The 25,775-nt window shown below is 45.2% G+C and overlaps 1 protein-coding gene across 1 annotated transcript in view; it reads left to right on the plus strand.

Moving 5' to 3' along the window:
• The first annotated feature begins 2,139 nt into the window (after positions 1-2,139).
• The window catches only part of LOC144781939 (cytochrome P450 2G1-like), a 729,499-nt gene continuing 705,863 nt past the window's right edge, over positions 2,140-25,775 (plus strand). Inside the window, exon 1 of the mRNA XM_078661027.1 lies at positions 2,140-2,498. The gene's annotated coding sequence lies outside the window, so the exon portion shown is untranslated. The remainder of the gene's footprint in view (positions 2,499-25,775) is intronic.

Raw genomic sequence — 25,775 nt, forward strand, 5'->3', positions numbered from 1 at the left:
TGTCCTTGGGGCTGCAAGGTCTCCTCACTTTGCCTGTAAGTGCTTAAAGCTCACATGGTAATTGCAGCACCCAGGCCTGTCATGTCATCTCTCCTCTATCATCCTCTCCTCACCCCCCACCCTGCGCTCAACCCTCCTCTCTCACTCAGGTGCCATAACCATTTGCACCTTGCCACTCCCCCCCCCCAGCACCCACCTCAATGTGCACCTGCTCTCGTTCCTATCTCTGTGTCCACCTGTACCTCCATGACTCTACTAGGCCCTCCATGTCCGTTTGCCCCACGGAATGTTTCAGCTTTTGTTCTTACCTTTTCTATCTCTCTTCTGGTCTTTGCGACCCCTCGTTTTATGTTCTGTCTTCATGAGGCCATGTGCCCCCATGTTTTACTCTCCTCAGCGATGTTATTTAGAATAGATAGGTATGGTGTAGCCCTGCATGTATATTTATCCGGGGAGGGGGGTCTCTGCTGTCTTTGTGGTCACAGTTCTGAGAACAGTAACTCCTGCCACTGAGCAGGGGAGGGGAGGGGCAGAGCGAAGCCTATCCAGAGCCGGAGGCACCAGATCACACTATCGCTTTTTACTGCCAGGAGAGCTATTAGTTGCCAGCTGTGCGTCGCCCCACTTGTCACCCCCTGGCGCACCCCTGCCTTGGTGCGTACCCGACTGTTTCCCTGCCTCTCTGTCTGTTCTGTCTGTACTGTCACCCTAATGGCATGTGCAGCGCAGCAATGCTGGCAACGCACAGATCGCAGCGCACACGGCCCCCTCCAGTGGTGCCAAACGTGACATCAAGGCCTACAACATTTTTCCCCCTTTTGCCGCCCTAGCCCTTTTGCCGCCCTAGGCAGCCGCCTAGTCCTGCCTAATGGTAGAAACGGCCCTGCGCGTGCTCTATAAATGCCCAATTACAATTACAATGTGCCAGTATTCAGCTTAATTGTGAATAAAGCCACATAACAGCCATTTACAAATGGTAGTGCCATTCATATTGAGTGACATCATTTCGGCTGTTTATGAAAATTTAACAGCGACCCATGCATGAGTAGCTCAGCCAGAACAGGATTTTCCCTTTGCTTTATAGGACTTAGAGTCCTTTTTATCTCATTATAAATTCAGCACTACAAGTCCCAGAATGCAAAGTAAATACAACATTTGCTGAGCACTCAAGCCTGAACCTCTAAAATGTGAGAATTTTGCGAGACACGTGAGCCTCTCTCCAGTAAATTTTCTGTACTGGGCATTTTGCAAATGTTTTGGGCTCCTGAAGGGCCAGGAACTGGCATACAAATAATAATTTGTGTAAAATCGTCCATGTCATTTTTTTTTTTATTCACCAAGGTTGCTTCTGCCTTAAATTTGTTTTAGGAATAGTCCAGAAAGCTTTAACAACTCTTTGGACGTGTTATCTATTTATTTTATTTCACATATTTACATAGCATAACTCCCCATATGAAAGGCTTTAATGCACTTTACATAGGGAGAACGGGTAGGCATCTGTAGTTCCAATATTGTGGTGGCCAGAATATCTTTACAATAACGTAGGAGACAAAGCAATACATTAGAACTTACATTAATTTCAACAATAAACAAAAAGGCGAACACAGGTGGAGTTAGTTTTATGTAAGAGGGAAGGCAGGAGCAAAGGTAGTTAGAAAGATGAGGAGAAATGAAGAAGTGGAAAGAATTGGTGTTTGGGTATGAATTCTATGAACTATGAGAACAAAAGGGATCCGGAGAAATGTGAGAATAGGCAAAGCCAGTGATAGGTTAAAATAGACAATAAACCGTTAACTTTTGAGGTTTTTCGCGGCATTGACAGAGGTTTCTAAGACGTCGAACTATTCGAGTAGGCAGCTCAGAAACTCAGAAACTTGGAAGTTCTATTTCCTCCTTAAGTTTTAGATTCCAAACAGATGTTGCAGATAGTTGGCAAGTAGTTTGAATTTAATTGATGTGATGTGGATACATTTCATGGCTTCAGTTTGTTTCGTTAAGTTTATATTCACAAGGAGAAAATATTTAGGGATTTTAATGACTGCCTGATTTTTTTTTTTTACAACTCTCGACCAGAAAATTCCAGTAAACCGTTTGGCAACCCTATCTCCGGCTTGAACCAACATGCAGTTCACACGAGAAGCAGGGAGATGTATGTTAGGCTGAAGATAGAAGAGAAAGGGCAGCCTTTGTAGACTCCATCTGTCAAAAACCCCTTTAACTCCAATGGGTGTGTAGTTGGCAATGACTGCCCTAATTTCAGTGCAACGGTGAGGAATATGCCTGTCCTGGAATTCCTGCCCGGTTGCTTCTTGCCAATGCCTGGCTGGCTCCCAGTCCTTTGCCTGCGGACTAATCTGTAAACAGCAGCGAGAAGTTGATTCGAGGTCAATACTTTAAACTGTTTGGATACGTTTTGAGCCTGAGCAGGAAACAACGCACACAGCGAGCTGACTCTGGAGGCAACACCTCTGCCGCTACTTTCTGCAGTTGCAAAGAAGGTACTTTCATTTTTAACAGCGTTTCTGGAAAATGCACATTTATGGGGATGTATCATGATGGGCTATAGAGGCACAGTGCAGGACTCCAGCGACTGTTTCATGCGCCAGCTGTCTTAAGTGATTTCATTTAACTCTTAAGGGCAGAGTAACAAACCCCTTGCGCCTCATTTACGCCGCCGTTGCGTCACTTTTGTGACGCAGCGGCGGCGCAAATCCTGCTCCATGGTGCGGGGGTACTTACAATGTGACGCATCTGGGAGATGCGTCACGTTGTAATGCCCTGCACCACATGTAGGCGTTCCTGTGCAGGGGGGCGTTCCGGCGCAGGAACGCCTCCTAAAAGTGGCTGAGTGAAATCTACAAGATTTCACTGAGTCACTTTTAGGCCCATGCTGCATCAAAACCCTGCGCCTGCCTGAAGCAGGCGTAAGGATTGATGCAGCATTAACTAGATAGGGCCCCCAGAGCATTGCTGGAGCTGCGTCGCGCTTGCGACGCAACTCCAGCAATGCGTCACTTTTACGGCACCGATGCGTCACGCATCTGTGCCGTTTTTGCACCATGGTGCGCCGCATTGTAAATGCGGCGCATCCATGATGGCGGAGCTGTGGTGCACAATAACTGGCGCATCCCTGCTGATTTGCAGGGATGCGCCAGTTATTGTAAAAATGCCCCTTGAGGTGCATAAAACAGGCGCTCGGCTCTGCGCTGCGCCAGCAAAGCCCATCAAGTTATGGGCTATGGTATGGGCTTTTGATTGTATAAGAGGGTGGCTATGTATCGCTCCTCAAAAATGCAATGATTTTATATCTAAGGACTTGTATATAAACCAGCTTCTAAGAAATAAATATTAACCCTGGGGGCGTATTTTATGGGCTTTAATGACGCAGAGCAAAGGGCCTGTTTTATGTGTCTGCTGGCCGTAAACCGACATTTTAAGGTTTTCAGATAATACAGCTTGGAAATAGTGAGCAAGGATTACCTTTTTCTGTTTCTGTCCTATTTTGCCTGAAAGTAAAGCACTGACTCAAGCTTGTCTGCGGCACCAAAAGCCATGAATTACGCACTGTTTAGGTATCCTGTGTATGCTGTTGTTGTCTTGTCAATTTTTGTTATTTTTTATAATTGCATCTCTTTTAACGTTTATTTATATGTTGTTTCAAATCGGAAAGTACGATGTCCATTCTGATTGTTGTATGTTTTATGGTATATTACCGAAGTAAAGATTTCTGACTGACTGACTCAGGGAACAAGCACTGGTAAAATCATTAGTTTTTTTTTTTAAATATAATTAATAATAGGCTGTTTTTTGTTGGTAGTTGTGGCTTGCTGAGTAGTTGTATAATGGAAGTTACAAAAAGTCTGTTACAGTGTTATGCCTTGTTATTGTACAAACAAGCAATATATTGTGCTGTTACTGGTGGTATAGTGTGAGAGTAACGGCCATTTTTTGAAAAATTAAATGAAAGAGGAACGTAATAGAATAATTTGATGTAATAGCAATATTATGTGTTTAGAGGACTTCTGACAACTTTTGGCCCCAGTACCACTGCACCTGTAGCACCATTAAAATCATGACTCTAGTGCCTGCTAGCTAACTGCACTTGTGATTGCCTGTTTAGGTGTAAAATGTAGCAATATTCTATATTTTGGCCCTGGTGCCACTGCACCATTCAAATCAAGCCCCTTTTAACTACAACGGTGTCTGCTGTATATAGGAAAATACAGCAATATTAGGTATTTAGAGAAGTTCTGGCAACTTTTGGGCCCAGTGCCACTACACATGCTGCACTATTCAAATCATGATCCTGTTGTCTGCACGTTAACTGCACTTGTAACTGTATATTTAGTAGTAAAATATAGCAATATTAAGTAATTAGTGGGGTGCCTAGAGCTTAGACTCCCAGTGCTACTGCACCTGCTGCACCACTCAATCATGATCCTATTGCCTGCTAGATAACTTGACATATGGCTGCCTGTTTATTTGTAAAATGTTAACAATATTTGGAGTTTTGAGGAGTTCTGGCACCTTTTGGGCCCAGTGCCATTGCACCTGAAGCACCGTTCAAACCACGTCCCTTTTAACTGCAAGGTAACTGCAATTGTGATTGCGTGTATAGTACTAAAATATAGCAATTTGAAGTGTTTAGAGGAGTTCTGACAACTTTTGGGCCCAGTGCCACTGCACCTGCTGCACCATTCAAATCATGACCCAGTTGATTGCAAGGTAACTGCAATGGTGACTGCTTATTTAGTAGTTAAATATAGCAATAGCTGGTGTTTATAGGAGTTCAGACAACTTTTGTCCCCGGCGCCACTGCACCTGCAGCACCATTAAAATCCTGGCCCTAGTGGACTTGTGATTGCCTGTTTAGTTCTAACATTTAGCAATATTCTGCGTTTAGTGGTGTCCCTAGATCTTTTGGTCCAGGTGCCACTGCACCTGCTGCACCATTCAAATCAAGTCCCATTTAACTGCAATTGTGACTACCTGTTTAGTAGTCATATATATCATTATAATGCGTTTAGAGAAGTTCTGATAATTTTTAGGCCCAGTGCTACTGAACCATTCATATCATGACCCTTTCAACTGCAAGGTAACTGCACTTGTGGCTGCCTGTTTATCAGTGATATATTGCACAGTTCTTGTATATTAATTTTATTTTCAACGAGCAATGTTTACTACAACTTTTAGAATTTGATCAACATGACCAAATAGATTAAGTTGAAATAATCAATCCGATAATGCCTGAAAAGTGCAAAGAAAGTTACTAGAGCATGAATAGGAAATGCCACAAAGGTTCTAATGCTAAAACATCTGCTTTAGAAAAGGAAGTAATAAAAAGCGTAATAAAAAGCAAGCATTCTAGCATACTGTTAGAAGCTGTCTGCCTTTTCCTTGGGAAAAGATCTTATTCTGACAGTGAATGGGGCTTAAACAGTGTGAACAGTTTTGGTAGAAGTATTGTAAATGTGCGCAGCCAAGGGAAGTTAACAAAAAGTTAAAGTTCCAAAGAAAAGCAAACAAACTCAGTAGTTTGGCTACGGGAACTGATAAGAGCCCACTTTTAAGAGATTTCACAAGCAAAGCACAATCGCTGTGAAAAATGAAACCTAAAAATGGGTCTTACCGCTATCAGAATGGTTGACTGGCGATTCCTGCAAGATCTACCTTCATGGCGACGCATGGCGGAGGATCTAACTTGCAGAGGATGTGGTAAAACAGCTGAAACTCTGCTGCATGTGGTCTGTCTCTGCCCAGCCCTTAACTCCGAATGCAGGTCCAAACTTAAAGCTGAATGGAATAGGCTGGGCGTCCGGTCCTGTAGGCAAGCGATTATGGTGGCTCTGAACCCCGAAAATACTGTTTTAAATATAAAATTCACAAAATTCATTCAGCTGGCATACCGTAATTTTGATCAAAATGGGTCCTGCTAATGCACCCCCCCTACTCCTGTTAATCTTTAATGCACCCCACAACAGATTCTAATTTTAAGGGGGGAGGAAATTAAATTTAATATAGAGGTTTAGGAATGTTGGTTGTCTTTTATATGTACGGTACCATCGACAATGGGTATATCATAAAAGGGTTGATGAGAAAAGTTATCTTGCACAATATGTTTTAAGCTATCCTTTCTCTTATCACTACCACCCTGTGTTTTTACTTTCCTTTTAAATTGCTATGGAACAAGGAGGCCCAAGAGTGGATAAATTCTACTTTTATCACGGCTGGTTAATTGTCTGTTACTCGTTCTCTCTTCGCTTTTTAACAGTTGCTACATAATGTGAACTTTGTAATTTTCTTTTAAAGATATATGTTTATATCTAAATAAAGATATTTTTTGATTTTGATTTTGATTTGATTTGAAACCTAAAAATGGGGTTAAATGAATTCCAAGTATGCTTGCGGTGCATAAAACAGGCTCTTGGCTCTGCACTGCATCGGAAAAGCCAATCATGATAACAGCACTGTTCTCTCCCCCACCCCATGTAGTCTGTAGCACTGATAAGAACCATTATACATCTATTGAAAAATCTCAAACTCATTTCTAAACACAACATTTTGTTTTCAATTAGGAACTTGGTCCAACGGTTTTGAAATTCAACATTTTTCTCCAAATTTCCCATCCATGTTCTGGCTCTATGATGAATTAGAAACAAAAGGCAGCTAGGTGCAAACTGCTCTCCATGCAAGTTCTGAAACCCACATGCTAGCCAGGATGTGGTTCTGTCAGGGTTTCTTTGCTTTAGTACTCTCCTTTGTGCATGCAAACCATTAAAAATGCACATTTGTAACACAACTTGAAGTTGGGCAATTGCTCTGCTCCAAACCACATGGCCTTCTAGACATTTCATAGTGACTTCTATAATCATGGTAAATATTTTAGGTCTGGGTATAAACAGCCTTAGCTATTTAGATAACATCATGTCATCAGAGAGTGGATTTTGTGCCAATTCCCCCAGCCACTGATTGGTCTTGCTCTTTTCATACCTTATCAATAATAGAAAATGTCGCGGCCAAAGCATTTCGAGGATGGTTATGTTGACATATTTGTTTTCCATTTTATTTCATTAATGGGATTTCAAGTAGTCATCTTGTAAGCCAGTGTATGTTCTTTGAGATATTTACTGAGCATAAATATTTATTGTGCTCATGGCTTACTGTTTTTCAGGAAATGCTGCTGCTGTGGTGCATTAGCCTATTATAAAAGCACAATGCCTAAGCATCTTTGCACAATAATTTGTTGATTTTAGTGTTAGCCATACACCTTTTAGTTTTTCTAAAATGATATACATATGTAATATACTCACTGGTATTCTGACAAAAAATCAAGTTAAAAAAATAAGTAGCAGAAATATCAAGTTTTAAATATCGTGACACAGAAATATTGTGTGCAAACATATAGTTGACGGAAATATACATTTTTAACGTTTCCTTATGTATTTAAGTAATATTTTAATTGTACATTTTTATTGTTTGTGTAATTGTTAATGTTTTTAAATATAGTTAGTAATTTTAAGTTATTATATTTGTTATTTAATTGTAATGTAGTAATTTATGGTGTTGTAGCGGATTGTGAGTTCTATAGGGGTACTTGTATTAATCTAAGATATGTGTTTGAAGGGAAGTACTTTACCTACTGTGGCATAGACTGGAATGGGAATAGTACATTTTACCCTTTTGGAGTCCAACTCTTACCCTATTGTTGCACAGACTGGAGTGTGAATAGTAAATGTTACCCCTCCTTTGTCCAACACTTCCCCTACTGATGCACTGACTGGAGTAGGAATAGTACAATTTACCCCTCCTGAGTAGGGTGACCAACTCTTCATATTCAGGACACTGAGTGTAAACATTCAGGACAAAGGGTCCGAAATCAGGCCAAAAATACAGGACATTAGGTCGAAATTCAGGACAAAACTTTGGGACAAAAGGTACATTTTACAAACACATCGGTGCAATTGCTTAGGATGTAGCTAATTGGGACCTGCAGTGCTGGACTAGAGTGCAGTGCTCCCAGTGGCCAGCTTTATGTGTCAGAGCGTTTCAGTATTCCACGTCTGTTCAGCTGGTGATGAGTGGTATAGGTGCTGGTACAGTCCTGAGTGATTGATAAAACCCATGGCGGAGAGGTTTTGTGTGAGAGTAAGAGTGTAAAGCAGGAAAATGAGCTGTTAACTAGCCTGCATTTGCTATAAAAGGCTGCACACTGCTGAGTGTTATGGTATTATTTTGGATTAGAAGGGTTAGATAGGAGTTGAAGTTACTAGACAATGCCCTGTCTAGCCATATACCAGCCCTCTATATTTTACCTGTATATGGGAAATAGTACACTGCTTGGGCCATTTAATTTCTGTGAGCTGTAAACTACAGATTCTCATTGATGCACAGAAGTGTGCTACAGACTTAGGTTTATGGTACCAGAGTACTTTACATCACACACATATAAAGAAAGAATGAATCATATGAGTGTAAATCAGTGTATAGAAAATGTTACATAAGGCAACGGGGACTACAAGGTGTAGGATGCACATCATCCATAGGCATTTTGTAAGAGCGCAGGTCTGAAGAAGCACAGAATCAGGATCCAAAACATAACACAGTAGCTAGCATTGACTTTAATGATAAGAATGTATTTCTGCCCAAACAAACCCTTTTTAGCAACATCAGGATAATGAAAAACTGGGAAGAAAACATAACTTTTTAACCTGTATCATGCAGCTTGCATGCAGCTCTTTGATGGCAGTTCATTGCTCACTGAGCTAGATTACGTATTTAACTCATGAACTGCATAGTAACAAAAGAATTTCAGTGACAAAAGCAGTAACCCACTCAGCCCTCACATAAAATACTGTTCTTTGATCGGCATGGTGCACATTCTTTGCAGCAGGCTTATTAACGCTCTGTGCTACCTTAGATGATTCAAAACTGCTTCAAAACAAAACTCCCATCTCTCTCTAGTGGGTACATTAGTCACCAGAGTTGTTGTGACAGTTTTATTGTTACCTGAAACTGCTGGATATACAAGGAACTTTGTAGTGCCAGCCCCCTTGCAACAAAACTGCCCCCACCCTTCCAGCCTGCCAGAGAAATGCCAGATGCCTGGAACAGCCAGTCCGGACTTGCTACCACCCTCCAATGGTGCCCCTCATCTTCAGATAGACCCTCTCTCATGTGTATTTAATTTGTTTATAGTGCCACTCATTCGAAGAATGTACGGCAGGGTGTTGGAATGTGTTACATCACACACATATTATATAGAGACAAGGTCAATTCATAGGAAATGCTACTAAAGACAATCACGGCAACAAGATGTAGGAGTTATATGTCACCCATACTGGTAGGCAGTAGCGTGGTGTGGGTGGGGCTACAGGGGCAGTTGCCCTGGGCACAATATTCTTAGGGGTGCAAAAGTTTAAAAGAAAAGAAAAGAACTACGGTAGATGTGACTCGAGTCATATTGGTGGTGGTGTCTGCAACTGCAGGTTATGTTGTCTTGACCACCTTTCCATGCAGAAAGGTCGCACGGAGCTGACACCATGTCATGAGTGATGTATTTTGTGATATCATCAGAAATGCATTGCAGGGGCGCGAGTTACAGTTAGCAGAACTAACTATAATGGAGGAATTTCTATGGTATTGTACGAGTGAAATGCCCAGTTAACTATAACAACCCTGAAACCAAAGATGTTTTCAGTGAATTTCTAAGGTTTTTTAAATGCTAATTTCTAACTATAACGTGCCTGAAACCTATGTTTTTTTCAGTGAATTTCAAAGGTTTTTCAAATGCTAGTTTATACCTATGCCTACAGAGGTAGGACATGTGAAGAAAGAAGAAAAAACGCATAGAAAGTAAGCATGGGCGGATTTTGCGGATTCGCAATCCGCGAATTTGCGGATTTGCGTATTTGCGGATTGCGACAATACGCAAAATCCGCGAATTCTCGCGGATTTGCGGATTTTTTTCGGGGGTGTATGTTCGCACGGGTTTCTGCAAGTTCGCGAGGGTTTTGTACAATTTCGCAAATTGCGAACTTACTTGTCGGGTCGCCAGTTTTGCGAACTTGTTGTTTCTACGTGCCCAGCCTGTTTGCAAGGCTTTCTTCATCACTGCCACCCTCTGTCACCACTGGCACTCTCTTTGGTCACCCATGCCACCCTCTGGCTCACCCATGTCACCCTCTGTGTCATCACAGCACCCTCTGGTTCACCAGTGTACATTATTGGGGCAAAGCAAAGCACTGCCATCCTCTGTCAACACTGGCACTCTGGTTCACCCATGCCACCCTCTGGCTGGCACACCCATGCCACCCTCGGTGTCATCACAACACCCTCTGATTGACCAGTGAGTGTACAAGCACACCTGCTAAGTGCTTTAAGTTTTGCAAACAACAACACCTGCCCTGCCCCAACTGACATTAATGAAGGCTGGCACCTGCTTGTCGGCTCCCTTTCCTTTTTGTTGCAATAACAGGATGCAATGGCATACTTGTAACTATTCTGTGACTGTCAGAGCAGGGTCACACAATAGTTGCAAGTAGGCAACCGGATTCTGGAGGGCCCCTTCAGGAAGCACTACAGGTAAATGGTTACAAATGATGAGCTCGAACTTTTGCACCTGCTCGTTGGTTTTGCTTTTGCAAAACTCATTTTTCGGTAATTTCGCCCTATTCGCGAGGCGCGGCGTCGTGCGAAATCGACCGTGGAAGCCGCAAACTCGTGCGAGTTACCCCAAGGTTGAGTATGGGCGCCGCCATTTTGTTTGCGTGACGTATTTCCGTTTCCGCCCGCTATGTGTAATCTCGCGCAATGAGCGCCTTGCGAATGCAAGTTCGCACGAGTTCGCGAGAGAAATCGCGTGCGAACTTACTTACACGCACGTGTTCGGGCCGCCATCTTGTTTTTCATTCATTCCTATGTGTCTGGGTATGGTGTTTATATCCTCTGTATATCTCTGCCATCCTTTGCTTGTTTTGATATTTTTTTGATCTATTTAACTTTTTTTCTATCCCTCTATTTTTCTAGGTCTATATTTTTGTGTTTTAGGCTACTTTTGTTTACTTTTCAACTACTTTTTTAAACTTTTATTTCCTTCTTCCCTACTCTTATTCTTTTTGCATTTTGTCTCCTTACTGCTAACACCTGCCCAGAACATGGTGAAGACAGCTGTCAAGCTGGCCAAGACGGGCACCGCAGCCCGTGCCCGGCTCCCGTGTGGCCGCTTGAGGGCGGAAATGGTGGTGCCCCGGGAGATCTTCAGCCCTGAGGAGGTGGGCTCACTCGTTTTTTATGTGCAGCGCCGTCTCCCCAGGACCATCGCGGCTGGCGGCAGGATCGCTGCTGGTTATACCAACAGCCAGGAGCGACGGAAGCGGTGGGGGCAGGTGTGCCGGGCCCTTTTTAACATCACGGGGGTCCAGCGCACCTACAATCAAGTGACCCACCGCTGGACCGATATCCTGGACCGAGAGCGCGACCTGCTAGACGTGCTGGGAGTGGAGGTCCCCGGGCTTGGTGAGTAGTAGTAGCAATTTTTTCATCACTCACTACTCTGTTTGTTCTCCTGCTCTGTGTGACTGTGTTATATATTGCAAATGTTTGCTTTAACTTTTTTACAAAGAGCAATAATGCTGCTGATTACATTGATAGGAGAGGTAAATTAATATTTCAAAATCTTCTGTGCATTTCAGGTGCACTGTTCTCCTTCTCTGTGGCGGTGCCACTGCTTATTTGTTTTCTATTTTGTGTTTATTTAATTGGGCTGAGTAATGTATGAGTGTATTTTACAGAACTGCGTAATGCTAGACACAAAGGGGCAGATTTACAAGCCCCTTGTGCCACGTTTACGCTGCCTTACCTGACGCACAGCGACGTAAACGTGGCGCATCCCTGCGAGTCATGTACAACGTGATGCATCTAGGGAGATGCGCCACGTTAAGGCCTGGTCCTGCATCACAATGGGTGCGTTCCCACGCAGGGGGGGGTGGGGGGTGGGGGGTGGCGGTCAGGCAGCTGTGCGCCTCGCAAAAGTGCCTGCGTGAAATCTACAAGATTTAATGCAGGCACTTCCGTGACGCTGCTACGTCAATTCTTTATGCCTGCTTGCTTGAAGCAGGCGTAAGGACTGATGCGGTATGTTGAGTATTGGGCAGCCCTGAGCATTGCTATAGTTGCATCGCGCCTGCGACGCGACTGTAGAGATGCGCCTCTCTTTCGTCACGAGATGCGTCATGCATCTGCCTACCCTTGCGCCAGGGTTTGCCGCATTGTAATTGCGGCGCATCTGCCATGACGTAAGGTTAGTTTTGCGTTACGCATTTGTTCAGGTGCACATCTGGAGGTGTCCAGCTCAGAACTCGTAAGTATGCCCCTAAGTGTCAGATTAGCAATTACCTGCGCATCCCTGCAAAGTGTGCGGCACGCCAGCACCACCCATGGTGCGCCGTATTTACAATGCGGCTTACACACCATGGTCCCAAAACGTCACCGAAGCGTTACGCATCGGTGCCGTAAAGGCGGCTCATAGATGGAGTTGCGTTGCAACGATGGCGCAGCTCCAGCAATGCTGCGTCAAGCCGTAAGTCTGCTTCATGCAGGCGCAGGGTTTCAGTGACGCATCATTGTCCCAAATGACTGATTGAAATTTTATATATTCCCCATAGCCACTTTTAGCATGCGTTCCTGCGCAGGAACGCCCTCCCTTGCGCTGGAACGCTCCCTAATGGCGCAGGGCTTTAGAATGGGATGCATCTCCCATATGCGTCACGTTGTTAATATACGCCACACCATGGCGCCTCTCTTGTTGTGGCGCTGCGTCACAAAAGTGACGCAAGAACGGAGCAAAAGAGCTGCAAGGGGCTTGTAAATCTGCCCCTAGAGTAGAGGCTCAGGTGCAGTCCTTCCTTTGTAGCCCTCATTTCGGATGAAATAGTTGGTTCTTGTTCTTTCTAAATGTTTAATTTGGTTGACAAGGACATCGACAAGCAGCAATCATCAATGTTTTCTGTTCTTTCTTTCATGTTGTACGTCAGGTCCGCCCAGGGGCAAGCGGACAGAAAAAGCGGATGCAGTGGCTCCAAAGGAGGAGGATGCAGGCCAGGGCGGCGAGGGCTCCTTTGCTGGCCCCAGTAAGTTTTCATTTAAATATAGAGGACCTATTGTTGTCCAAGCGTTCCTAATTTAATTTTTTCGAAATAGTGTTTAGATAGGAGCAAAATCAATAATACTACTGTTGCAGGGACAATTCTCCACAAACCGAACTATGGACACCAAAGACCAGAGTAATAATATTTCAGAGTGGCGTGTTTGGCACACTGTATAAACCTGGTAGTGTCAGCGGCACAGAATCCTCCTTGCGAAAATTGCAAAACCTTTCGCTCAGTCACTCTAGTCTGGAGGACCAAAAACCACAGAGTCTATTCAAGTTTAAAAGCTTTATTAAAAGTAAAAGTAAACACATATATTAAAATAAAGTTAGTTGGAAATGGAAAAGTGCTTGGTGCTGAGTTGATGAGTAATGGAACACATTTCTTGTGGTCGAGCCGAGCTTTCACCTGGTTTGAAGTTGATGTTGCTCTTGTCCTTAGAAGTCCAGTTTCTGTCTGTTCAGAGAAAAATGATGTGTGTTAAAATTAATCAAGCATTCATCAATTATGACAAAAAAATGCAGCAAGACAACAACCTTCCCTGGAAGGATGGACCTTTTTTACTTTAGACTAGAGTAGACAGTCAATTAATGTTTCTGTTGTTTTCACATTTCTTCATTCCTAGACCAAATACTAGTGAGTGGTGTAATCTAACATTCTTAAATTTACTTTGTAGGTGGAACATCTGGTGGTGGGGCCAGCTCGGATGTGGTGGTGATCATAGACTCTGAGTACGAGGACAGCTATGGGGAGAATGCGGCGCAAGAGGAGTCGGACCAAGAAGTACAGACTGTGAGGAAGGAGACAGTGGCGGTGGCGAGTACAGGTAAGCTGGATCATGGTACTATCTGACTCTTAGATAGGATATGATGTGTATCCAGTGGTGGCCCAGTGACAAATTACAATATGGTAATTACAGCAGGCTGGGACCGACAGACAGATAGAGGCAGAGACAGAGAGAGAGGAAGACAGAAGGAGAGAGAGAGAGAGGAAGGGAGCCAGAGGGAGGGTGAGGGAGGGAGACAGAGAGAGAGAGAGAGAGGGAAACAGACATATCGCCTGGGCCTGGTGCAGATGAAACGGTTGCTGGAGTGGTTAACGGTTCAGAGGAAAAGTCACTCACTTCTGCCAGATCTCTTTCATATGAAAGAGCACCAAACCAAGGATACAAGTGAGTTGTGGGAAGGGAAATGGTGATTCAAGCACCCCCCCTTGCCCCTCCCTGCGGACGCCCATGATACTGGCCTGAATAGTTTTGTACTGTGCTGGCTAGTTGCTAGTTGTACTGTGACACAACTTCCTGCTGAATCTTTTTGTGTTAATCATATACTTATAGAACATTGGTTACAGATTATGTCTTTCTTTCTTCATATAGTTGGTCATACTAAAACCTCAACACCGAGCAGGAGTATGAAGGCTGTACTGGCCCGGCAATGGAGGCTGGATGCCACTGTTGCCCAATATCGGCGGCTGGTGGAAATGGAGGGGGACGACACGCACTCCAGTGCATCAAATGTAACATCTGCATCCTCCTCCGTGACCCCACGTTCTGCCGGTAAGCGCAGTGCTCCAGCGAACCGGAGCCGTGCTGGAAGACGCCACCGCCGAGCAGCAAAGGCTGCACCTCATAGTACTGTTAAGGCTCGCTTGCGCCGTGCACTCCGCAGAGTGTCCGACCTAGAGGCGGAGGTCCAGAAATGGAACGAGTATCAGAATGTGGTGGAGGGCCTCCGCTTAGATCACGCCACCCTCCAGGAGAAGTACGATGCCCTGGCCCTAAGGCATGATGCCCTGGAGGCCAAACTCAACACCTTGCATCCCTAGAGTGTCCCTTGCCCCTTTTTTAGAGACTTTTGGGGGGTGGGAATTGGGAGTTGGGTTTTTTGGGGACTTTTGAAGGACTATTTATTTGTTGGGGTTAGGGAGGGTCTTGCGGGAGATTATTTTGTTAGGGATATAAATATACTTTTTCAAACTTTATCTGAGCATACCTGTTTTTTTACTACTTTTGAGCTTGGTGGGTGGTGGTTTTGCAGTAAGTTAATTTAACTGAACCCTGTCATCGTGTTGGTTCACGTGCAATAGGCCAAATGTTTTCCAAAGTAAGGGGCAGATTTATGTTAACTGGCGCATCCCCAGGGATGCGCCAGTTAACATGCGCCACAGTGCGCCACAGCTCCGCCACCCATGGTGCGCCGCATTTATGATGCGGCGCACCATGGGGCAAAAACGGCACAGATGCGTGACGCATCTGTGCCGTAAAGGTGACGCATTGCTGGAGTTGCGTCGCAAGCGCGACGCAGCTCCAGCAAGGCTCGGGGGTGCCCCATCTCCACAATGCTGCGTCAAGACCTACGCCTGCTTCAAGCAGGCGCAGGCTTTTGACGCAGCATTGGCCTGAAAGTGACTGAGTGAAATCTTATAGATTTCACTCAGCCACTTTTGCGAGGCGCACCTGCCCCGGAACGCCCACCCTGCGCCGGAACGCCCACAAGCGGCGCAGGGCTTTACAACGTGACGCATCTGCCTAGATGCGTCACGTTGTAAATCGTTCGTAGGGATGCGCCACGTTTACGCCGCCTTGCGTGACGCAACAGCGGCGTAAACGTGGCGCAAGTGCCTCATAAATCTGCCCCTAAATGCCTGTCACAGAGTTTGTTAATTAAGAGCCCTAGGACTTTACTACTAGTACCACTGTCACTCTCTCGCCTCTCCGAACACTCCATAATACTACCTCCCATCCAAACGCTTATCTTACCTGTAATTTGTGTTTGAGGGCTGGCTCCACCTGGAATTCACAGAGTCCTAAAGCGTTCTGCAGCAGGGCAACAACTGGAGTTTCCCGGCGTGGATTTTCTGCAAAACAAAAGCAATCAACATTAGAAATGTGGCAGCGGTGCTCACACACCACAAAAACCTAGAAGCCCCACAGACAGCAGCCCTAAGACAGGCAAGCGAGCAATAATAACGCCTAAACGTTCACGTGTAATAGGCCAAATGTTTTCCAAAGTAAATGCCTGTCACAGAGTTTGTTAATTCAAGAGCCCTAGGACTTTACTACTAGTACCACTGTCACTCTCTCGCCTCTCCGAATACTCCATTATACTACCTCCCATCCAAACGCTTATCTTACCTGTAATTTGTGTTTGAGGGCTGGTTCCACCTGGAATTCACAGAGTCCTAAAGCGTCCTGCAGCAGGGCCACAACTGGAGTTTCCCGGCGTGGATTTTCTGCAAAACAAAAGCAATCAACATTAGAAATGTGTCAGCGGTGCTCACACACCACAAAAACCTAGAAGCCCCACAGACAGCAGCCCTAAGACAGGCAAGCGAGCAATAATAACGCCTAAACGTTCACGTGTAATAGGCCAAATGTTTTCCAAAGTAAATGCCTGTCACAGAGTTTGTTAATTCAAGAGCCCTAGGACTTTACTACTAGTACCACTGTCACTCTCTCGCCTCTCCGAATACTCCATTATACTACCTCCCATCCAAACGCTTATCTTACCTGTAATTTGTGTTTGAGGGCTGGCTCCACCTGGAATTCACAGAGTCCTAAAGCGTTCTGCAGCAGGGCCACAACTGGCCAATTTCATCCCTTAATAGACCTTGCCAGCAATGGCCCAGCCAAGACCCGTAAACCCAAGCGCAAACAAGTTTGACACCCCCAAACAGCCAAAAATGCAAATCGGGGAAAAAAAGTCACACTTAGCAAAATGTATTTAAATGAGGACTCACTACTTCCAGTCCCTCTTTAGGGGACTCAACGTAAGTTTCTTCATTGTGCAGAATCCAGGCATCAGCATTACGGGAAATGGATAGGATGAGTGGAGGAGGAGGATAGACGACCAGGACTGAGTTCTTGTCAACTAACTGTTGTGAACATGAGGAATGCTGCGGCATCAAAATCAAGACAGTTCTGCTGATGGGCTTGTTGTTGCTTGTGATGGGGTGATTACAGTTTTGTTGTGAATGTGATGAAGCACTTGCTAAACAAAGAAAGACAGACACACAGGAATAAAAGTGAATAAGGAGGACTAAATTTACAGTTAATGAATGATTGACTCATTTTCAGAACTCGCTGTCAGGGAAGCAGAACTCGTCCTCATACTCTGCTAATTCATCAGTCGGTTGTATTTCTGGTAACTGAGGAGAACTTTCCTCAGGTAGGTCGGTGTCCTCTTCTTCCTGCGTGCATTCTCGTACTTTGTAATCTGGTGGTATGAAGTGCTGGTTCATCTTTATCACGGTGAGCCGCTCCACATTTGCGGGCAAGAGGCGGGACCTTTTGCAAGTCACAATGCCACCAGCAGAACTAAAAACACGTTCTGAAGACACGCTTGCGAGTGGGCAAGACAAGTAACTGATAGCCAGGTTGGTGAGCTCTCGCCATATTTTTCTTTTCCCATGCCAATACGCCAATGGGTCCTCAGTAATATTGACCGCTGTTGAGTCCTCCAGATAGGCCTGCACCATTGAAAGAATGTCCTCCCGCATTCCTGTACTTTGCACTTCTGTGTCCTTTCTGGGACAAGGAAACCCTAGCTCACTTAGCCAATCCGCTTCAGACATATCACCTGGGCCTGGTGCAGATGATACGGTAGCTGGTGTGGTTAACGGCTTAGTGGAAAAGTCACTCACTTCTGCCAGAGGCACAGATGCAGAAGTGCTTTTTTGGGACGCCTGATGGCCTGCTGATTCACTAGTAGTACTGTCTTCTCGTACAGTTTCCTTCCGCTCTCTTTCAAAACGAATGGCTGACTGAGCTAGCAAACCTTTGTACTCTGTAACATCTGATGTTTCAAAAGGAATTATTACTTTGCCAAACAATGGCTTGTTGTAACGTGGATCCAGAATAGTAGCACAAATGTAGTGCTGTTGTTTCTTGATATTTACAAGCCGTTTATTGCTAACTAGGCGTTGTAATAATCTCTGCGCCAACTCATATGCTTCATTCTTTCCAGCATCTTTTATTTATAAAGACACCACCTTGACTTGGTGCTCGAGCTTCAGCAACAATGGGATAGCTTTGCTCAAAGAACAGTCCTCCCTGCTGACGTCACGCGTGAAGACCTCAAAAGGATGAAGCATGTCTGTCAGGCTTTTAACTAGCTGCCATTGCTCCACCGCTAGCATCATTTCAGTCGTATCACCACCCAGGTTGTAGAAATACTCATTGACTACTGGAAACAGCTCATGCAGATGCTCAAGCATGTAGAAGGTTGAGTTCCAACGTGTTGCCACCTCCTGGATAAGTGCTTTCACTGGCATACTACGTTAATTTTGCTTGCGCCACAGCTCCTTCCGGGCCTTAAACGAATGGTTAAAATGTGTGCATATTCTTCTGCAGATGGTCAGTATTTTGTCGACTGCAAGTTCTTTTTTCAAGAACTTTTGCACGACAAGGTTCATACAGTGCGCCAAACACGGCACTCTGAAATAGAAACCGTCCTCCATGGCCCTAACTACATTGCTGCCATTATCAGTAGAAACATAACCAACCTTGCATTTTCTTGGGGGCAGCCATTGGGAGACCTTTTTGTTAAAGTCATCCAAAATGTTGGCTGCAGTATGACTTTTCTCCATGCCAAACATGGCTAATGTTGCATGTTTACGAGCACCCTTAAAAATCTCGACCAAGTCACCACCTGCATTTATCTGTTTTGTAACCCCTGAAAAAGAGACCCAGTGTGCAGTGATGCACATGTAATCAAGGGCTTGGCAACTGGTCCACATGTCTGTTGTCAGGTGTATAGTGTGAACAGCACTCTTCTGCAAAGCAGCCCCAACCAACTCAAGCACCTCTTTATATAGTGCTGGAACAGCAACCCTGGCAAAATAGAACCGGCTAGGAACCTTCCATTTAGGGGCCAGTCTTGCCACAAGTTCAAGGAAACCCACACCTTCGACAAACGAAAAAGGGAGAAGGTCCACCGCTAGCATTTTAGCCAGCTTAGTGTTATACAGGCGTACAATTGGGTGGTTGCGTTGAAATTGCACATCTGAGGAGAACATGGCTGAAATGGTGTGCTGGACAAATTTACTTGATGATGCTGATGCCTTCTTCGACCCACTTCTAATCAGTGTTGACATTTTCCGCATTGGTGTGTCTCCCAAACTCTCAGTGTGCCTCCTATGTGTTCCGGAGGGTGTGGTGCTGCCAGGGGTACTGGGTGCAACCGGACACATGTCTGACGCTTCTTCTACCTCCCCGTCATCTTCAGATGAAACACCTAGTATGGGTATATTTTGGCCACTTGCCCTTTGGGATTGCTTTCCCTTGATGTTTGATAGGTGCGCAAACAATTCGACAGCGTGCCTTCTTTCAAGATGACCTATCTGGCCTCCGGTTCCATAGTTGGTACCAGTCTTACCACGGCTAACGCTAGTCTTACAAATGCAACAAACGGCTATGTTATCATACTTTGCATGGACACTAAAAAAGTTCCAAACTGGGGACTTGAAACCTCTGGTTTTGGCGCACGAGATGATACTGCCAATGCCAGATGAAGCAGTGGTGGATGAGCCTTGCAGACATCTACTGGGTTGTGCAATTATTTCAGCAACCCTACTTGAGGGAGTCGAGCTGGATGGAGTCCCCCTCTGGGGAGAAAATATGGGAGCTGTAGATTTTGTTGAACGTGTTGTACTACTTGACTGCATTGGTGGTGCTACCAGTGGCACGTCGCCAGGGTCACGCTCAGCCTGACGTCGGGATAGGGTATAAATGTCTGTCTGCTGCATGGCCGGTGTGGCTGGAATGACGTGTGTGATGACTAGGTCATTGCTGTCATCCTGTACATCAACATCAGAATGAACCACTTCATCAAGTCCGACGTTCGGATCCATAAGTATGAGCTTTCCGGGGCCCTTCCTTTTACCATTTGATACCTTTCGCAGCTCATGGTGTGCCTCCCTCTCAGACGTCGGAGATGGGTGCCAATCTAGATCCAGATCATCATCTGATGGAGCGGGGCTTGAAGAGGAACTTCTACACACTCCTTGATCTTTTCTTTGGTGGGGAGCTGGGAGAAAATGAATCATCAGGAGGAGTGCCTTCGTCTTCCTGACATGATACCCCGGCTCCAAAGTCAATTTCCTCCTGTGCCCCTACTTCTGGAAGAACAACCATTGTGGGCACTTGCACCGCTCCATGCGCCGCTACATGGGCCTCTTCACTGATCGCTACTTGCAACTCTCCATGGACCTCTCCTTCTCGGCCTTCTCCTTCTCGGCCTTCTCCTTCTCGGCCTTCTCCTTCTCGGCCAGCTCCTTCTCGGACAGCTCCTTCTCGGACAGCTCCTTCTCGGACAGCTCCTTCTCGAACAGCTCCTTGCGCATGTACTTGTGCTTGTACTAGTAGCCCATACAGTTGTTGTTGCGGCTTTGGTTGTTGAATAGTACTTGTGAGATGAGTTACAACCTGTGTTGATGGTGTGCTGCTACTTTCTTGCGATGAGCCAACATCACTGGTCGTTGGTGATTCAACCACTAAACAGGCTACCTGTGCAGCACTCATGGTGGGCCTTTGTTTTCCCCACAAAAATGTAGTGGTGGTGCCACCAGTCTCCTTGGTAAGTGGTGCCACTTGCTTCTTCTTCTCCTTAGTAGAGACATCTTTCTTGCTAGAGGACCTACGGGCACCTCTTTTTGGAGCCATCTTCTTCAGATGTCGGAACAACAGGCCGCAGCAGGACTTCTTCCTGGCACTGATGCTCAACGATGATGCGGATTTATTGACTTTATGCACCTACAAGCAAACGAAGACAGAGGAACATCAGTAAATATATGTTGCATATGTAGCACTTCAATAAATAGTTTGCAAGTAGGCATTTATGAATACACTCGTGCACACCACACAATATGGAAATTTCAAAATTAAGAATTGCTAAATTTTTGGGAAACAGGAATTTAACATTGATCCAAGAGAGCACACACAGAGAGGGTTATAGTTTCATGTACCACTGACTCCCCCTGGGCACAATGGGTGAAAGCAAGGCAAAATGGGTGCAGGCCTATGGCACAAAGCTCACTGCCTGCCTTCAAAATGGCCGCTTGACCCCCATCCACATGGCCAGGACCATGCCTCAAAATGGCCACCACCAACATAGCCAGCCCCCAACCCCTACTCCAAAAAGTCAAAAAACACAACACAAATCAAATCACCACAATCCAATGCCATCCATCAAGTTTCAGAAGGCTTATGCTGCCTGCTGGTGGTTTTCTGGTGCAAAATTGCAATTTTTACAATTTCGCAAGTGCGAGATTGTTGCTTCACGGCACGAACGTGCCGAAAAACCAGCAAAATCCGCGAACAGACCGATTCTGGGCCCCCTGGCCATAATGGATGAAATCAGAGCACACTGGGTGCAGGCCTATGGCACAAAGCACACAAACTGGCTTAAAAATGGCCCATAGACCCCCATCCACACGGGACCAGGCAATAAAATGGCCCCCACCCACATAACAAGCCCCCAACACCACCCCAAAAAGTCGCAAAACACACAAAAATCACCACAATCCAATGCCATCCATGCCCTGGCCAGAATCATGTTAAAAATAAAATTCAACAAAACAGTTGTATCATGCATGCACCCATAACTAAGCCTGGTGGTTTTCAATTCATGTGCAGAATTGTAATTTTTACAAATTCGCGAGTGCGAGATTGTTGCTGCGCGGGACGCGAGCAGTGCGAACACAAGCAAAAAAATCCTCAGCTCGCGAACTTGCAGATTTTCCCCCCAAAAAGTCGAAAAACAAGCAACACACACAAAAATCACCACAAACAACATCAACTTACTTCCTTGTGAAATAAAATGTCGAATCCAAAAGTAATCCAAAAGGCCTCAAATCCAAATATCCAGCAGCATCCACAAAAAGTAATCCTTCCCAGTCAAGATCGAAATCAAAGTGGCCAGGAAATGGACTAAGCAATGGGAGGAGCTTGCTGGACAGGAACAGGAAGTTGGAGACTGGGGCACTTCCTTCACCCCACCCCTATGGGAGGAGCTTGCTGGACAGGAACAGGAAGTTGGAGACTGGGCCACTTTCTTCACCCCTCCCCAATTGTAATTTTTGTACTTTCGCGAGTGCGAGATTGTTGCTGCCCGCGCCGCGGACCGCGAGCAGTGCGAACACAAGCAAAAAATCCGCTTCGCACGGATTTGCGTATTTTCGCCACATCCGCGAGAGTTCGCGGATTGCGGATTTACCGAAAATCCGAAAAATCCGCGAGCGTAACGGATTTTCCGCTCATGCTTACTAGAAAGAAGCAAAAGTAATGCAGAAAGAAGCAACAGAAGTCCACAAAGAGGAAGAAAAGTGCAGGAAGAAGCAAGACATGTGCAGGCCTTGTTACAAAATCATCCTGTGCCCAGAACTTTTTCAGAAGGGTACTGGTGGTAACTGACTCTGACTAACCAGGCCTAGAGCCAGTGGTATGCTGAAAAACACATAGAATACAGTGAAAACACCTACATATACTAGGGAATACCATGCGTTGGGGTACCCTTGTGATTAGCATGACCTCCTCTGTGAGGCCCTAGTACATAATAGGGCAGGGGGATTAAAAGTACCTCTTAAAATGCGCTGCGGGCGCGTTGCTGCGGGCGCGTTTGCACAGTGGTGAAGGGGGATGGCCTGAGGTGACGTGTGCAAACACACCCTGTGGCCATTTTAAGTTGGGAGATTGAGTCCCCTTGAATCCTGACAGTCCCTGGGGTCCAACTAGCCAACCAGGTACCTCCAGTAAGTTCCACAGAGCTGCATTGCAGAGAAGTGTAAAAAGAGGCGTGGTCTGGACCACCTCTCTGCAACATAGGCCTCTGGCACTTACTGGAGGTACCTGATGGGCTAGTTGTCTCCCAGGGGCCCTCAGGATTCCTCACGATTGAAGGGGAATTAATTCCCCAACTCAAAATGTGCCAAAGGGCGTCTTTGCACACATCACCTCAGGCCCCGCCCCCTCCCTTCACCACTGTGGAAACACGCCCTGTGGCACGTTTGTAGTTGGGTGATTAAGTCCCCTTGAATGCTGAGGGTCCCTGGGGTCTAACTAGCCCACCAGGTACCTCCAGTAAGCGCCACAGAGCTGCGCTGCAGAGAGGTGTAAAAAGGGGCATGGCCTGGACCACCTCTCTGCATCCCAGAGATGTGACTAAATGAGGTCAAACTTTACAAGTCAAAGTCAAACTTGACGATATTTACTATTTTTTTAATGTGTGCAGTGTACCTGATAGATTTCACTAATCTTATAGGCTTGCATTCAAATGGAGTCTGTATAGAAGTGCCTACTGCGTCATATTTATATTACAGATGAACAGGTCTTTAAAATGATTCAGAGATGAGACAGAATTAGGTGAGAGATCAAGTCATTATGCAGGACAATATTCTTCAGGGCTTATTTGCAAGACTCTTGCGCCACTTTTGTGTTACTTTTCTCATGTTGAAAGTGATGCAAAAGTGGCGCAAGGGGCTTGTAAATAAGTTCTTTCATTTCTAATGCATTTAATCGGAGGCACTGTATATTTAGGTCGCTCTGCTTACCTTGTGTAAATATTGTGGCCAACAGAGTTCACAACTTGAACTCAGCTTTGGTTGGTCACGGCAGAGTGTACAACAGCGTCCATAACTTTAAAAGAGAAAGAGAAATGATGTGAGAGGGAGAGAGAGAAAGAGAGAGAAAACGACATTAAAACTGTGAGAGAGTGAAGTTATAGATGGAGCAGTTAATAGTAGAGAAAATACTCATGGCTCACCTTTTGCCTTGGTTGTGTGTCCAAGTATGTGCTGGTTCATAGTGCATCCTCCAGTTTAGTGATCCGAAATATAGTATATAGAGTTAGTCATAGTATAGTACATACAAAAGTGGCATAAGGGGCTTGTAGATTTGCCTCTCAGACTGTTGTAATCTATCTATTGTCACTGCTCGGAGGTAATTGTGCATTCCTATGCAGTAAATCTGCTGCACACTACCCACTCTCTCCTTTCACAGATGACTTGTCGTTGTTTCGGAAATAAGCTCTTTTGCTCACCTTGTGCCATTGGCGTGATTCAAAGAGGGTGCACCACGTGTTGTAGCAGCCTTCTCAAATGTTGTTACGATGGCCACGCATCATCACAGAATCCTCGAAAGTTGAGTTTTAGAGGTGTTGGGGGGACGCCAATTTGTGAAACACAACCTGTAAGATAAAAAGGAAGTTAACATTGTGTGTAATTTTTTTATCAAAGGAGAGAGGAAGTGAGAGAGTGACAGCAAAGAATATTCGCAGCTCAACTTTCTGTCACCAGTGTGTTTTTCATCACGTGCTGGGACATAATGCACCCTGAAGCTCTACATCTAAAAGATAGTGAAAGAAAGATGTTATGTTTGGTATTTGTTACTATCTTAATGTGGAGTTGAATATCATCAGCCTTTCACACACGTTCCCTCTCACATTTAAAAGAACTATTTGTATAGTTTATATTCTGGACGTTTGAGCGATTATAAAAACGTTCCTGCTATTGGAAAAAAACACTTACATGTAAATTGATACACTATATAGGACTGCGTTTGTTTAAATCGCTGCGTCGCTTTTTTGTATCCAGTCTGCTGCATCCCATTGACTCACTCCAATGTACACCCAGGCCTCACTATTCACCTTTTCGTGGACAGGACACCTTCTGCATCCTGTAGTCCCGATCTGCCACTAAGAAGCCTCATATATGGTGCTGAGTCTTGATATTGGTATGGCTCGTGCTCCCATCATCATCGCAGGTCCCTCATCCGCTCAGTGCTTCTGATACCACTAACTCACTGACCAAAGATGCCACACACATAGTGGTGGGCCCCCCTACTCGGTGGTTCGTGCCTACATGAGGCGTTTGAATCACTAGAACGGGCCATCACAGCGCTTGGGATGAGAGCAACTCTAAAATGGCGTAAAGCACGTGTGCCCCGTCTATTTTATTGGTAGGGTCACGTGTGTTGTGACGCAGGTGCTGGATGGTGTGGTGTGGGTGTATACCAGCCATGAGGGAGTGTGTGTGTACTGTTCTGACAACTAGACCTGGAAGTAAGAAATCACTACAATTAAATCTGGGGAATGTTTTGTTGTTATGTTTTCCTGGAAGCGTTAATGGAGTGGGCTGGCCTGACGTATGCCAGCGCTGCTCGACGCTCTGAACCATGATTCCGGAGCTATGGGCGTGGTCCCGTTGTGAGCTATATGAGAAATCAAGTGATTCTGGTGTCCGTTTTGTAGTGCTGACGTCACCTGAGTCTTAAAAAGAAATGTGTCATTATATCTGTAAAGTCCCACAACTTGGCCAACATGGAAGGTACGGGGTATCACTGACTCTATATTCGTTCATAGTTGCATACATAAAAGATGGTGGACATGACACATTTCTGCGAGTATGAATCTTTGTTGTACATTCAGTGGAGTGTTGTAGCTGTAGTAATACAGGGCTGTGAAAGGTTTAAGTTGCAGTTTTTGGCACATGAAGGGCAGCTAATGTATATATATATATATATATATATATATATTTCCCTCCAAATACCTCGATGATTTCCGAAGCAGACCAGGACACACAGAATTTGTTTGCAGATTTATTAGCAGGTGAAAAAGTGCGACGCGTTTCGCCGATAAG

Source organism: Lissotriton helveticus, chromosome 9 (assembly GCF_964261635.1).
Source record: "Lissotriton helveticus chromosome 9, aLisHel1.1, whole genome shotgun sequence".
Lineage (NCBI taxonomy): Eukaryota > Metazoa > Chordata > Amphibia > Caudata > Salamandridae > Lissotriton > Lissotriton helveticus.